This window comes from Scyliorhinus torazame, chromosome 15 (assembly GCF_047496885.1).
Source record: "Scyliorhinus torazame isolate Kashiwa2021f chromosome 15, sScyTor2.1, whole genome shotgun sequence".
Lineage (NCBI taxonomy): Eukaryota > Metazoa > Chordata > Chondrichthyes > Carcharhiniformes > Scyliorhinidae > Scyliorhinus > Scyliorhinus torazame.
The window spans coordinates 137610367-137623159 of NC_092721.1; positions in this window are offsets into that span (position 1 = coordinate 137610367).

Here is a 12793-nt window from a genome sequence, read left to right on the forward strand (position 1 = left end):
AAATTGTTGTCATGTCAACGCCTCCTCAATAGATCCATCCCACCGTGTACAGCCCAATCTCCAAACTTCATAGGAGCAGTAGGCCATTCAGCCCCTCGAGCCTGTTCCATCATTCATCTAGATCATGGCTGATCTTCCACCTCAATGCTACTTTCCCGCAGTATCCACATATCCCTCGATATTTTTAATATCTGGAAATTGATTGATCTCTCTCTTGAATATACCCAATGGCTGAACCTCGTTAGCCCTCTGAGGTAAAGAATTCCGAAGATTCACCAGCCCATTTACTCCCTCTCTGAAGTATTTAAATGATTCAGTACTGCCCAGTTTCACCTGTCTTGAAATCCATTCAATCCCATTCCCACCTTGCCCCACTCAAAGTCACCAATATATCCTTTAAGACTGTGACAAAACATTTAATTAATCCTTACTCTAAATTATTTTTAATAGTATTCAATACTCTCTCTTTAGGTACTGTCTCTCCCCCGTGTGATACTTCCATGGCATTGGCCTAGCCTTGATTCCATGCCTAATCGCCTCAATGAAATCTGCACATCTGTTGCAGCACCTTCTGCTCTCTCACTCCACCATCAGCTCAGCTGTAACCCCAGTTGATGTTCTTACCTTCCTTTTCCTAATCCAGAACATAAAACATACAGTGCATAAGGAGGCCATTTGGCCCATCGAGTCTGCACCGACCCACTTAAGCCCTCACTTCCACCCTACCCCCGTAACCCAATAACCCATCCTAACCTTTTTGGACACTAAGGGCAATTTAGCATGGCCAATCCACCTAACCTGCACGTCTTTGGACTGTGGGAGGAAACAAGAGCACCCGGAGGAAACCCACGCAGACACGGGGAGAAAGTGCAAACTCCACACAGACAGTGACCCAGCGGGGAATCAAACCTGGGACCCTGGCGCTGTGAAGCCGCAATGCTAACCACTGTGCTACCGTGCTGCCCCATCTACATGCTACCCTTTGCTGACATCATTCACAGACATGGAACCAACTTTCATTTTTTCAATCACCCAGGCAGTAGCACTCAGATCTCCTTCTCTGCACTATCCTTAACTCCCACACGCCTTGGTCCTGGTTGAAGCAAGAACTTCCTTTAACCAAAGGTCAGCACGTCCTATCAGAATCCCTGTGCCTCACCCTTAATCTCCATCCCTCTCTCCGGCAAACACCCTGAGCCCAATTTTGCGCAAACACAATGTTTTATTTAACCCTGAGGTAAGTTTCAAACCTCATTTTCCAGCCACCAACAAAGACCACCTATTTCCACCTCCACAATATCACCTTCCTACATCCTGATCTCATCATCACTGCTGCTGCAACTTCATCACCTCCGAACTTAACCCATCTAATAGTATTCTCCCCAATCTGCTGAGTACCAACTATTGCCATGATTCCAACACAATGTCCCCTGCATCATAAACCCATTAAATTCCATCCTCTAATCATACCTGTCCCCTCAATCAAAACCAAAATCTCAGCAGGTCCGACAGCATCTGTGGAGAGAAAACTGAGCCAGCGTTTCAAGTCCATGTGACTCTTTGTCAGACCTGCTGACATTTTCCAGCTTTTTCTGTTTTTATTTAAGATTTCAGCATCCAAAGGAATTTGCTTTTACCTGTCCTCACAATGTTTTCTCACATTCCCACCATTCCCATCACTTCACTCTTCGTTATCCCTCAACTCTCAGCATTGGCCAGTTAGCTACCCAAAATTGACCTGTTAGCAGCCGTCCCTCTCTCCACTCGACCTTCCACATAATATAATGTTCCCCATAAAACCCGGCACCTTAATCTTACTCTCTTCCTTCAACACCTTTCTCAAAACTGACTTTGCCTTGTATCACTTGCCTAACTCCTCTTCCACTTCTGCTGCATGCCCATCCTCATGAGATGCTTTGCTTTGCAATGTTTTATGACATAAAGAGTTTAAAAGTTATGTTTACTAAATCACAATTTAATGTGTTTTTCAGAGAAACTCTATTTATTTTTATTCATACATAAACCATGATGTGTACCATTATTATTCACAAAAGTACTTAACTATTTATGCACCAAAGCTAAAATGAATTGGTTTTCTGTTCACAGAGGGCATTAGGACCCAGTAAGAGACAGATTAGAAATAGTGGATTAGAAATAGATACTCTTATGCAGACTGTCAGCACAAAACTAATCTGTTTTCTACTGGGAGAAAGAGTGCCGAACCCTTTGAGAAAAGTCAGTATAAGTGCTACTCTGGTTTAGACAGTTTTATGTTTATATTATGATGTTGACCTCTTCCTTGACTGGACTGCAGTTTATTGATTGAAGGGATGTGGGAGAAGACTACGCCTCTTACCGATTGTAAGCTGTTAAAACATGGAAAGGCCACACCATAGTCAGAAACATGATACAACAACCATTCTACAAAAGCACCCTTTTACATTTTATAGCAGCACCTCATTTGTCCTTTTACAGGCTATGGTGGTTTGATAGGAGGCCCACATTTGAAGTTCTTTTTATTTAATCATTAATTCATTTTCACTTGGGGGGTGGGGGGGGGGGGGGGGCTAAGGATGTTTTGGCTGTTTGTTGTTGTCGCAGTTGGTTTATGGGTTTTTCATCTTTGTTATGTATATATTTGAAAATGCCTCCAATAAAATGTTTTTTTTAAATTAATTCATTTTTACCAGACCCTTAATCGGATATTTATTAATTCTCCACATACTCACATTTCAGAAGCTTTTATCCTCTCATGCTCTTTCTTCAGAGACCAACTCTCACACCAATTGAATGCAACACCCCACACGAGTGACTGTACCAGATGTTTTTACAACTTCATACTGATACTTTTGGATTTAAAGACACTGATTAAGCCTCTCGCCATAGCTAATCTAACCTGGATTTCATTCTTGGGTGTCACTTTGATATTTATCATTGAACCAAGGTACCCCTTAAATTGTCCTCTGCCTCCATCTCAGTGCTTTCGATCTTGACTTTTCCATTGCCATTTAAAGCCACAATGTTGGTCTTTGCGTCATTCATGTTCTGTCCAATAGACTCACTGTGTCATTTACCAGGTCTGCCGTTGTCTCTTAGATTTTCGTTTGTTCTGGCTAAGTGTGGCGTCATCTGCATATTCCATATGCCACAACTTTTTAATGATGTAGCCACATGTCCCTGGGAACTCTTGAAGCCAAACTGCTCCTCTACCACTTCACACAGTGGGCGAGTCTCTGATGATTATGTAGCAGTATTAGTACAAGACTGATGACACTTAGCATACAATGTTTTGAACAGTCTCCACTTACAAGGTCATTCACCTTTTGTCCATATCTTATCAATAATCTCTTTCATTTAGGGCAGCACGGTGGCGCAGTGTTTAGTGCTGCTGCCTCACGGGGCCGAGGTCCCAGGTTCGATCCCGGCTCTGGGTCACTGTCAATGTGGAGTTTGCACATTCTCCCCGTGTTTGCGTGGTTTCACCCCCACAATCCAAAAGATGTGCAGGGTAGGTAAATTGGCCATGCTAATTTGCCCCTTAATTGGGAAAAATGAATTGGGTACCCTAAATTTAAAAAAAAATTATCTCTTTAATTTAATCTCCTATTGTTTCACCACCCACTTTTAGATGCTTCCACTGGTATCTGATCCTGTCCTTCTGCCTTTCCACTCTTGATGTTCTTTATGGCTTTTCTATTTAATCTTTCAGTACCTCAAGTTGTAGTTCTCCTTCACTTAACTTCCAAACGTCATTGTTTATCTTTTCTGGTCCTTCTTCAAATAGTTTCCTTCAGTAGTTTCCCCATCTCAAACTGCTCTCGTACTGATAACAAAGCTCTGTTTTAATCCTTTATACCTAAGCCTATCCCTGAGATCTGTCATGATATGCAGACATGCAGATAATGATATACAGACAGGCACAGACAGGCAGCTAATGAACACAGAGAACAGGACATGACCAATGAGCAGGCAGGACACTCAGGGGTGGTATCTCACTACAAAAGGCATGAGGCACTCACACTCTGCCTCTTTCCACTGATGAACATCTACAGAGTGAGTCAGGGTGTATGTACAGTATCACACCTACAGCATATGGCTAAGAGCTAGTCTGGTTCAGTCAGACAGAGTAACCACACTTAGGTTAGCAGAGAGTCAAACTCATAGAGAACTGTGCTACTGGTTCAATAAATCAGATTGAACAACTTCAAGGTCTGGAGTATCTTTTGGTTAAAGCTGCATCCAGTTGCAGCCTGTGTTAACCCAGAGTACATAACACATCATGCTACTAGGAGACTGCTTAATCGAGGTGGTTTACCTCAGTCCGTTCCGTGAATACCAGCGAATGTATCCCGGCCCCATGGAGAAGATTCAGTCTCCTCACCAGCTCAGGACCTCCGGCAATCTCAGTGCCAACTGGCGGACATTCAAGCAAAAGTTTCTGCTGTATATTGAAGCTTCAGACCTCAAGGGTGCGTCTGATGCAAGGAAGATCGCGCTTCTCCTCTCAACAGCGGGTGATCAAGCCATCGGTTAAAGCTGCATCCAGTTGCAGCCTGTGTTATCTCAGAGTACATAACGCGACAGGTTCCTATACTTCTTTCTAGCTGTGATCGTGACTGGTAAAAATGCCTTCTTCGCGTGGCATTCTTGAAAGCTTCCACTGCTTCTCAGCTCGTTCACTCAGCCAGATGTTTGTGGCTCTTAGACAGGCTTTCTTCACATCAGCACATAATTTGAGGTGTTCTCTGCTTTTTACCCACCGGTCTTTACATCACACCTTTTCTCTATAAGGTCTAAATATTTGACTGTCATCCATTTCTGTTGTGCATTTTGTTGTTTTGGGTACAGCTCATTTAATGTACTCAACACTGCATTGAGAATATTGGCCATCTCTTTTCTTTATCCTGCGTCTATTCTTTTATTTTTCTTTCAAATTCCTTTGGGGTTCTCATGATGAATTCCAGTTTTCCCTTAGGTATGTTTTTCTTGTCTTTTGCTTCCGACACTAAGATCTTACTTTGATCTTTGTCCAAACCAGTCTATGGTTAGAAAAGTAATTGGCGCTAGGGAAGGCTCTGGAATCTAACCCTTCTTTGACCGTGATGTTTGAAACCCCCCCCCCCCCCACACACACACACACACACACACAATTGGTTCATTTCACCTAGTTCATACTTGCCAGAAACTCTCTGTTTTATACTTGCTCACAACTTTGTATTAAAGTCTCTCCTAATTACCAGATGCTCTCTTTTTTGGAATGCCATCTTTCTCTTTCTGTACATTTGTTTATATTCTTGAAGCAAAACTAGAGTATTCTGTACAGTATTAAAAAATGTTTTTGGTTAAAATTAGAATAACTTGTGATTGATGACCCCTTTACTTTATCAGGCCCGTAAATATCAAGGTCATCAGCTAAAATCAAATTGATATGAGATTGTTACCACCAGGAATCAGTACTATAGATCATCACTTCTGGCCTGGCCCTAACATTACACTCAGCAGTATCTGATATGGTATTTTAGGGAGCAATGAGTTGGATTCCCTGTTTAGTTTTGCCATCTCGAAAGCATTTCCGATGCACCCGTCTTAGTCATTAACACAACCATTTACATTCCCTTTGTCTTTTTGCCCACGGCATCTTTGTCAATCGCCACTTACCGCTGGCCTCCATCCAGTCCGACTACTCCATGTCACCCCCAAACTCCACACCATGACAGTATAAATCTCATCCTATTTCCAGTTCTCTCTAGCTTTGACAAAGAGTCATCCAGACTCGAAATGTTAGCTCTCTTCTGTCTCCACAGATGCTGTCAGACCTGCTGAGATTATCCAGGATTTTCTGTTTTTAGTTCCCAAGCAGCAAAGTTGTATATACACAAAATAAAACAGAAAGCCTCCAAATGTGCAACAGATCAAGTACTGAGTTGCAGGGAAAAGATGATTTTTTATATTTCAGGTGAAGATCCCTCACCAAACACCCTTGAAGCCTCTACCTGTCCTTTTGTCATGATATTACTTCATTGAATTAGGTATGTGAGGTTGGGGACAGTATTGATCAAGTATTAATTTTACAATTCTACCGAGGAGCCATAAACTCAAGGATTCAAAGAGGATTCCAGCCCACCTTCACCATCAGAGAGAACGGCAACGCAGATGGAAAATCCGCATTTCCCAATTTTCCCCTCTCCTTGCCAGTGATGTCACAAGATTCACGCCCACAAAGGGTGAGAACCTCATTTTAATGGATTTTAATAAATTTAAATATTATCCAGCGCCCTGTCACATGATTCTCCCTCAATGAATAGTCAAACCTCACCAATGTGACAAGATTTAGTCGACAGGTTTCCCCTGGAGGGGCAAAGGTTAGTATAGGCTCCGGGGGAGAAGGATATGCCCTGGCACTGCCCCGGCACAGATTAGCGCTGCCAGTTTGGCACAGTGGTAACTTGTCAGTGTCACGCTGTGCCAGTAGGCAGTGCCATGGGGGGTCCTCTGGAGAGCCACATGGTGGGGGGTGTTCCTGTCATATGTGGTGGGGGGAGAACGTCAAGGCCATGGAGGGGGGAAACATGCTGGCACCATAAGACATAGGACCAAAATTAGGCCATTTGGCCCATCGGGTCTGCTCCACCGTTCAATCATAGCTGATATGTTTCTCATCCCCATTCTCCTGCCTTCTACCCATAATCCCTGATCCCCTTATTAATCAAGAGCCTATCTATCATTGTCTTAAAGACACTCAGTGATTTTCCTCCACAGCCTTCTACGGCAAAGAATTCTACAAATCTACCACCCTCTGGCTGAAGAGATTCCTCCTCATCTCAGTTTGAAAGGATCGTTCCTTCAGTCGGAGGCTGTGCCCTCGGGTTCTAGTATCTCGTACTAGTGGAAACATCCTCTCTACGTCCATTCTTTCCAGGCCTCTCAGTATAATAATAATCTTTATTGTCACAAGTATGCTTACATTAACACTGCAATGAAGTTACTGTGAAAAGCTTCCAGTCGCCACATTCCGGCGCCTGTTCGGGTACACAGAGGGAGAATTCAGAATGTCCAATTCACCTAACAGCATGTCTTTCAAGACTTGTCGGAGCAAACCGGAGCACCCGGAGGAAACCCGCGCAGACACAAGGAGAACGTGCAGACTCCACACAGACAGTAACCCAAGCCGGGAATCGAACCTGGGACCCTGGAGCTGTGAAGCAACTGTGCTAACCACTGTGCTACCATGTTGCCCCTGTGCCAACATGTATCCTGCAAGTTTCAATGAGATCCCCCCTCATCGTTCTAAACTCAATCGAGTACAGACCCAGAGTCCTCAACCGCTCCTCATATGACAAGTCCTGCATTCCGGCGATCGTTACTCTGGACCTTCTCCAAGGCCAGCTCATCCTTCCTGAGATGTGGGGCCCAAAACTGCTCACAATATTCCAAATGGGGTCTGATCAGAGCCTTATACAGCCTTAGCAGTACATCCCTTCTCTTGTATTCTAGCCCTCTCGACATGAATGCCAATATTCACGGTAGCACAAGTGACTAGCACTGTGGCTTCACAGCGCCAGGGTCCCAGGTTCGATTCCCCGCTGGGTCACTGTCTGTGCGGAGTTTGCACGTTCTCCCCGTGTCCGCGTGGGTTTCCTCCGGGTGCTCCGGTTTCCTCCCACAGTCCAAAGACGTGCAGGTTAGGTGGATTGGCCATGCTAAATTACCTGTAGTATCCATAAGGGTTGGGAGGGGTTATTGGTTGCGGGGATAAGGTGGAAGTGAGGATTAAGGTTGGTCGGTGCAGACTCGATGGCCGAATGGCCTCCTTCTGCACTGTATGTTCTATGTATGTTCTAATGTAATCTATGTATTGCATTTGCCCTCATAATTCCAACTGAACCCACATGTTAACCCTAAGAGAATCCTGAACTCGGGCTCCTAAGTCATTTCTGCTTCTGATTTCCAAAACGTTTCCCCATTTAGAAAAATGTCTGTGCATCTATTCTTCCTACCAAAGTACATAACCTCACACTTCCACATTTTATTTCATCTGCCACTTCTTTGCCCACTCTCCTAGCCTGTCCAGGTCCTTCTGCAGCCTCCCACTTCCTCAACACAACCTGTCCCTCTACATCTCTTTGTATTATCTGCAAACCTAGCGACAATGCTCCTAGTTCCTTCTGCCAGATCATTAATGTATATCGTGAATAGCTGTGGTCCAACACTGACCACTGCGGACACCACTAGTCACCGGCTACCATCCGGATAAGGACCTCCTTTATCCCATTCTTTGCCTCTGCCTGTCAGACAATCCTCTATCCATGTCAGTACTTTGCCCCTAACACCATGGGCTATTATCTTATTCAGCAGTCTCCAGTACAGCATCATGTCAAAGGCCTTCTGGAAATTTAAATAGATCACACCCACTGGAAATCCAATACATTGGGTCCAATTTCTTAATAACAATGCAACCCCACCCCCTTTGCCCATCTGCCTGTCCTTTCGATAAGACACATATCCTTGGATATTTAGATCCTAGCCCTGATCTCCTTGCAGTTGCAGCCACGTCTCTGTGATGCCCGCCAATTTCAATGTGCGCAACAAGCTCATTTATCTTGTTTCATATACTGTGCATTTAGGTGCAACACCCTCAGTTCTGCATTGACCACCCAACCCAGTCCCCATTTCTCATAATTGTCCCCTTTTTTGCTGTGTCTAAAGTTAGATTCCTACCGCTTTCCATACTCTCTGCTCCATTACGTGTTCTGGAAACTATTAATCTCTCCTGAGTCCTCAGCCCCTTTAACTCGTTTAAAGTCCTCGTCGTTAAACCTGCACTCTCACCTTCTCCTTTAACTTTGATTTTCTAATTTTTCATACAACTGAACTCTCCCCCCCACTATTTAGTTTCAAGCCCCATTGACAGTGCGAGTTATGCATTTTGCCAGGATTCTGGTCCAAGTTTGAGTCAGGTAAAAACCATCCCATTGAACAGCTCCCTCCTTCCCCAGCATTGGTGCCATTTAACTTGTGGCTCAGGGTAGTAATCCAGAGATTATTACGTTTTTGGGCTCTGCTTGTTAATTTAGCTCCCAGCTGTTCATACTTAGCAGAACCTCTGTCCTTGTTCTACCTATGTCGTTGGTACCTACGTGGCCCACGACAACTGGATCTTTACCCTCCCATTCCAGCCCAGATGAGATATCCTGAACCCGAGCACCAGGCAAGCAACGCAACCTTCAGGATTCTTGATCCTGGGCAGCATGAAGGCACAGTGGTTAGCACTGCTGCCTCATGTCACCGAGGTCCCCAGGTTCGATCCTGGCTCTGAGTCATTGTCCGTGTAGAGTTTGCACACTCACCCCGTGTTTGCGTGGGTTTCGCCCCACAATCCAAAGATGTGCAGGGTTGGTGGATTGGCCACGCTAAATTGCCCCTTAATTGGAAAAAACGAATTGGGTACTCTAAACTTATTTTAAAAGAAGGATTCTCGATCCTGGTCACAGAGAGCAAGTGTCAATGCTCCTAACTATATTATCCCCAATTACGACTACATTTCTCTTCTCTCCCCCCCTTGAGTGGCTCCCTGTACCACGGGGCCCTTTAAAGATTGCACCCTGATCTCTGTGGAACCGGCCTTGCTGGCTCAATCAGGCCTTGTTCCAACAAACTGACAGCGAAAACTCCGCTCACTCATTTTTTTCTTCACCAAGGCTCAAGAATTGAAATGAATACTTTGCATCAGTATTCACCAAAGAGAAGGAATTGGTGGATGTTCCAGAGGGCTGGAAAATAGGCAATGTTGTTTCTTTGTTTAAGAAGGATAGCAAGGATAATCCAGCGAACTACAGGCCGGTGAGCCTTATGTCAGTGGTAGGGAAATTACTGGAGAGAATTCTTCGAGACAGGATCTACTCCCATTTGGAAGCAAATGGACGTATTAGCAAGAGGCAGCATGGTTTTGTGAAGGGAGGTTGTGTTTCACTAACTTGAAAAAGTTTTTCGAAGAGGTCACAAAGATGATTGATGCAGGTAGGGCAGTGGATGTTGTCTATATGGACTTCAGTAAGGCCTTTGACAAGGTCCCTCATGGCAGACTGGTACAAAAGGTGAAGTCACACAGGATCAGGGTGAGTTGGTAAGATGGATACAGAACTGGCTAGGTCATAGAAGGCAGAGTGTAGCAATGGAAGGATGCTTTTCTGATTGGAGGGCTGTGACTAGTGGTGTTCCGCAGGGATCAGTGCTGGGACCTTTGCTGTTCGTAGTATATATAAATGATTTGGAGCAAAATGTAACTGGTCTGATCAGTATGTATTCAGATGACACAAGGTTGGTGGAATTGCAGATAGCGATGAGGACTGTCAGAGGATACAGCAGGATTTAGATAATTTGGAGATTTGGGCGGAGAGATGGCAGATGGAGTTTAATCCGGACAAATGTGAGGTAATGCATTTTGGAAGGTCTAATGCAGGTAGGGAATATACAGTGAATGCTAGAACCCTCAAGAGTATTGAAAGTCAGAGAGATCTAGGTGTACAGGTCCACAGGTCACTGAAAGGGGCAACACAGGTGGAGAAGGTAGTCAAGAAGGGCATACGGCATGCTTTCCTTCATTGGCCGGGGCATTGAGTATAAGAATTGGCAAGTCATGTTGCAGCTGCATAGAACCTTAGTTAGAACATAGAACATTACAGCGCAGTACAGGCCCTTCGGCCCTCGATGTTGCGCTGACCTGTGAAACCACTCTAAAGCCCATCTACACTATTCCCTTATCGTCCATATGTCTATCCAATGACCATTTGAATACTCTTAGTGTTGGCGAGTCCACTACTGTTGCAGGCAGGGCATTCCACACCCTTACTACTCTCTCAGTACCTCTGACATCTGTCCTATATCTATCTCCCCTCAATTTAAAGCTATGTCCCTTCATGCTAGACATCACCATCCGAGGAAAAAGGCTCTCACTGTCCACCCTATCTAATCCTCTGATCATCTTGTATGCCTCAATTAAGTCACCTCTTAACCTTCTTCTCTCTAACGAAAACAGCCTCAAGTCCCTCAGCCTTCCCTCATAAGATCTTCCCTCCATACCAGGCAACATTCTGATAAATCTCCTCTGCACCCTTTCCAATGCTTCCACATCCTTCCTATAATGCGACGACCAGAATTGTACAGCTGCAACGTGACCTCATGGCTCCGAAACTCAATCCCTCTACCAATAAAAGCTAACACACCATACACCTTCTTAACAACCCTCTCAACCTGGGTGGCAACTTTCAGGGATCTATGTACATGGACACCGAGATCTCTCTGTTCATCCACACTACCAAGAATCTTACCATTTGCCCAGTACTCTGTCTTCATGTTATTCCTTCCAAAATGAATCACCTCACACTTTTCTGCATTAAACTCCATTTGCCACCTCTCAGCCCAGCGCTGCAGCTTATCTATGTCTCTCTGTAACTTGTAACATCCTTCCGCATTGTCCACAACTCCACCGACTTTAGTGTCATCTGCAAATTTACTCATCCATCCTTCCAAGCCCTCCTCCAGGTCATTTATAAAAATGACAAACAGCAGTGGCCCCAAAACAGATCCTTGTGGTACACCACTAGTAACTGGACTCCAGTCTGAACATTTTCCATTAACCACCACCCTTTGTCTTCTTCCAGCTAGCCAATTTCTGATCCAAACTGCTAAATCACCCTGAATCCCATGCCTCCGTATTTTCTGCAGTAGTCTACTGTGCGGAACCTTATCAAACGCTTTACTGAAATCTATATACACCACATCAACTGCTTTACCCTCATCCACCTGTTTGGTCACCTTCTCAAAGAACTCAATAAGGTTTGTCAGGTGTGGTGGTATGTATTAGGGGTAATACGGTACACCATGATGCCAGGGGGGCTAATGGTGGACAGATACTGGGTCCTGATTGGATCTGCCGCCTACTGGGCTCCACCCAGAAAGGCGGGGTATAAGAACCCGGTTTCTCCCAGCAGCTGCATTCTGTAACTGAGCTGCTGGGGAACAAGTCTGCTCAATAAAGCCTCGATTGAGTTCTCTACGTCTCGCCTCGTGTGTTATCGATGGTGTCACATGAGGCACGACCTACCCTTCACAAAACCGTGTTGGCTATCTCTAATCAAATTATTCCTTTCCAGATGATTATACATCCTATCTCTTATAAACCTTTCCAAGACTTTGGCCACAACAGAAGTAAGGCTCACTGGTCTATAGTCACCGGGGTTGTCTCTACTCCCCTTCTTGAACAAGGGGACAACATTTGCTATCCTCCAGTCTTCTGGCACTATTCCTGTAGACAAAGATGACTTAAAGATCAAAGCCAAAGGCTCAGCAATCTCCTCCCTAGCTTCCCAGAGACTCCTAGGATAAATCCCATCCGGCCCAGGGGACTTATCTATTTTCACACTTTCCAGAATTGCTAACACCTCCTCCTTATGAACCTCAAGCACTTCTAGTCTAGTAGCCTGAATCTCAGTATTCTCCTCGACAACATTGTCTTTTTCCTGTGTGAATACTGACGATAAATATTCATTTAGCACCTCTCCTATCTCCTCGGACTCCACGCACAACCTCCCACTACTGTCCTTGACTGGCCCTACTCTTACCCTAGTCATTCTTTTATTCCTGACATATCTATAGAAAGCTTTAGGGTTATCCTTGATCCTACCTGCCAAAGACTTCTCATGTCCCCTCCTGGCTCTTCTTAGCTCTCTCTTTCGGTCCTTCCCAGCTAACTTGTAACTCTCGAGCGCCCAAACTGAACCTTCATATCTCATCT